At 43.3% G+C, this 4,252-nt stretch overlaps 1 pseudogene; it reads left to right on the forward strand.

Annotated features, from left to right (window-relative positions):
* Positions 1-200: 200 nt before the first annotated feature.
* Positions 201-3,560, forward strand: LOC139832739 (uncharacterized; annotated as a pseudogene).
* The last annotated feature ends 692 nt before the right edge of the window (positions 3,561-4,252 follow it).

Below are 4,252 nucleotides of genomic sequence, written 5' to 3' on the forward strand. Positions count from 1 at the left end.
GAGAGAATGATGCTGCTTGATTTCACACAAAACAACAATGATATGAGGTGCCGAAGTGACACTTAAGCTTTCTCCTCTTTCTTTCCTCCTCTATCAAGGTTAAGCAACTTTACCCTTTTATTTGTACGGTGGTAATTTCCACTATTTATATATTATGATGTTTTGTATGGTTTTTTGATAAACTTAATTATTTGATGTAGATGAACTGGCGGCAATGGATGTACGTTGACCGACGCCTATCGGAGTTCACTTCGGGCCTGGAAGATTTTATCCGTGTGGCTACGGAAAACCTACAGGCGGATGGTTTTATATGTTGTCCATGTGTTATTTGCCGGAACTTGAAGCAATACCCTGAATGGCAAGTCATTCACTCCCACCTGCTTTGGAAAGGTTTCATGCCCAGCTATAATTGTTGGACCAAGCATGGAGAAAGAGGGGTTATGATGGAAGACAACGAAGAAGGAGAAGAGGATGATGATATGTACCCTAACTACGGTGATACTGCAACTGGGCATGATGAAGATGAAGAGGCAGGAGGAGCTGAAGATGAAGAGGCAGGAGGAGGTGAAGATGAAGAGGCATCAGATGAGCCCGTTGATGATGATCTTCGTCGGGCCATCGCTGATGCACACAGAGAAGCAGAAACTGAAAACGAGAAGCGAAAGTTAAAGGGCATGTTAGATGATCACAAAAAAAAGTTATATACAAATTGCGAAGATGGCAACACAAAGCTCGATGCCACACTGGAGTTGCTGCAATGGAAGGCAGAGGCTGGTATATGTGACAAGCCATTTGAGAAGTTACTGAAAATAATGAAGAGGAGGTTTCCAAAGGATAACGAATTATCTGACAGTACGTACGAAGCAAAGAAGGTTCTCTGCCCTCTAGGATTAGAGGTGCTGAAGATACATGCATGCATTAATGACTGCATCCTCTACCGCGCTGAGTACGAAAAATTGGAAAAATGCCCGGTATGCACTTCATTGCGGCATAAGATCAGGCGAGATGACCCTGGTGATGTTCAGTGCGAGCCCCCCAGGAAGAGGGTTCCTGCCAAGGTTATGTGGTATGCTCCTATAATACCACAGTTGAAACGTCTGTTCAGAAATAAAGAGCATGCCAGGTTGTTACGATGGCACAAAGAAGACCGTAAGAAAGACGAGATTCTGAGACACCCCGCTGATGGGTCGTAGTGGAGGAAAATCGATAGAGAGTTCCCGGACTTTGCAGGTGACGCGAGGAACTTAAGGTTTGGTCTAAGTACAGATGGAATGAATCCTTTTGGGGAGCAGAGCTGTAGTCATAGCACCTGGCCTATAACTCTATGTATCTATAACCTTCCGCCTTGGTTGTGCATGAAGCGGAAGTTCATTATGATGCCAGTGCTCATCCAAGGCCCAAAGCAACCCGGCAACGATATTGATGTGTACCTATGGCCATTATTTGAAGAACTCTTACAGTTGTGGGCCAAACCAGGTTTACATGCATGGGATGAGCACAAACAGGAGTCATTTAACCTACGAGCGTTGCTTTTTGTGACCATCAATGATTGGCCTGCTCTTAGTAACCTTTCAGGACAGACAAACAAGGGATACAATGCATGCACGCACTATTTAGATGAGACCGAAGGTGCATATTTAAATAAATGTAAGAAGGTTGTGTACCTGGGGCATCGTCGATTTCTTTCAAAGAGGCACCCCGTTAGAAAGAAAGGCAATCATTTAGGAGGTGAGGCAGATCACCGGGAGAAGCCTGAACTCCGTACCGGTGATGCTTTACTTGATATGGTCAAGGATATAAAAGTAATCTTTGGAAAGGGTCCTAGCGGTCAATCTGTTCCGAATGACGTCGCTACCGGACACGCACCCATGTGGAAGAAAAAATCTATATTTTGGGAGCTACCATATTGGAAAGTCCTAGAGGTCCGCTCTTCAATCGATGTGATGCACGTGACGAAGAATCTTTGCGTGAACCTGCTAGGCTTCTTAGGTGTGTATGGGAAGACAAAAGATACACCAGAAGCACGGGAGGACCAGTATCGTATGAAAGTCCCAAAAAACAAGCAAGAACAGAATTACAAGACGGATACAGGGAGTCGCTTAAGTCCTGCCAGCTACGCTCTTAACAAAGTAGAGAAGGAAATCTTTTTTGATGTCCTTTACAGTATCAAGGTGCCATCTGGCTTCTCATCAAATATAAAGGGAATTATAAATATGGCAGAGAAAAAATTCCAAAACCTGAAGTCGCATGACTGCCACATTATTATGACGCAGTTGCTTTCGGTTGCACTAAGGGGGCTTCTGCCGGAAAATGTTCGAATACCTATTGTGAAGCTATGTGCATTCCTCAATGCAATATCTCAGAAGGTAATCGATCTAGCTAGTCTGCAGCCAAGGTTACAGAAGGATGTGGTGCAATGTCTTGTTAGTTTTGAGTTGGTATTTCCACCATCTTTCTTCAATATTATGACGCATCTCCTGGTTCACCTTGTCGAAGAGATTGCCATTCTCGGTCCTGTATTTCTACACAATATGTTGCCCTTCGAGAGGTTCATGGGGGTCTTAAAGAAATATGTTCATAACCGTGCTAGGCCAGAAGGATGCATCTCCAAGGGCTATGGAACAGAGGAGGTCATTGAGTTCTGTGTTGACTTTATTCCTGATCTTAAGTCGATTGGTGTTCCTGAATCACGGCATGAGGGGAGACTAAGTGGAAAAGGCACGCTAGGAAGGAAATCAATGATATGTAGGGATGGGATTTCTTTCACTCAAACACACTATACAGTTCTACAAAGTTCCACCTTGGTGGCCCCGTATATCACTGAACACAAGAATATTGTACGCTCCCAACACCCGGGGCAGTCAGAAGACTGGATTACACATAAACATATGCAGAGATTCAGCGGTTGGCTGCGAACACATCTCATTAATAACAACGATATTGGAGATCAGTTGTACTTGTTGGCCGGGTCACCATCTTCGACTGTAGTGACTTTCCAGGGTTACGAGATAAATGGAAATACCTTCTACACGATCGCCCAAGATAAAAAGAGCACCAACCAAAACAGTGGTGTCCGCATTGATGCAACAAACACTAACAGTGGGAAAAAGGACACATATTATGGTTACATAGAGGAGATATGGGAACTTGACTATGGACCTTCTTTTAAGATCCCTTTGTTTCGGTGCAAATGGGTCAAGCTGGATGGAAAAGGGGTAAAGGTATACCAGCTATATGGAATGACAACAGTGGATCTCAACAATCTTGGTTACAGAGACGAACCATTCGTCCTAGCCAATGATGTGGCTCAGGTTTTCTATGTGAAGGACATGTCCTCCAGACCGAAGAAAAGAAAACATAAGGAAACGAGCTCATCCGATGAGCCAAAGCGTCACATAGTTCTTTCAGGGGAAAGAACCATCGTGGGAGTCGAGGACAAGACAGACATGTCAGAAGATTATAAAAAGTTTGCTGAAATTCCGCCCTTCACAGTGAACATTGACCCAACCATCGCGTTAAATGCTGAAGATGCTCCATGGTTACGGTCGAAGCGATCATAATGTATTATTATCCTGTACCTTGAGCTCATATTGTGAAGCATTTATTCTGATGTATCAGTAACATTGGTCGTTTGACCTAAATGCCACGAAACCTCGAACACGATAGCTCATATTGTGAAGGATTTTTTGTGATGTATGCAATTATCCAAGTTTATTATTTTTCCTTGCAACTATGACACATAATATGACAGCACGCGAAGGTTTCGCGTTGTTTGGATCGTTTTTGAATTTTTTATGCTCGTTTCAAACTGTATTAAAAACGGCGGGCATGAAGATCCTTCGCTCGGGGCGGAGTTTCGCTAAACTTTCACTGGATCTCTGATGAAATAGCATGTTGTGAACCCAATAAATATTTTTACAAAAAATCTTGAGCATTATATCATGTGCATGTAGTTCAAATCTGGCCGGCCTCCTACCGATTCGGCAGGAATTTGTCTTTTTCACGAGGGGTGGACAGAAAGGTTCCAGATACACTGGTTGTCAAATTATCCATCTTAGGTGGTCTAGTATTTTTGAAAAATGTGTTGGTACCAGTGTGAAACTTTAATTTGGTGGTTGCTTTGTGGGATGAAAAGGAAAACTGCCTCCTGCAACATCGTAAGACATCCCAAGATGCACATGTGTGCACAATATGGATACATTATCACAAACTATGTCGCGATTCTATCAGTAACATTGGTCGTTTGACCTAA

This window comes from Lolium perenne, chromosome 6 (genome assembly GCF_019359855.2).
Source record: "Lolium perenne isolate Kyuss_39 chromosome 6, Kyuss_2.0, whole genome shotgun sequence".
NCBI classification, from domain to species: domain Eukaryota; kingdom Viridiplantae; phylum Streptophyta; class Magnoliopsida; order Poales; family Poaceae; genus Lolium; species Lolium perenne.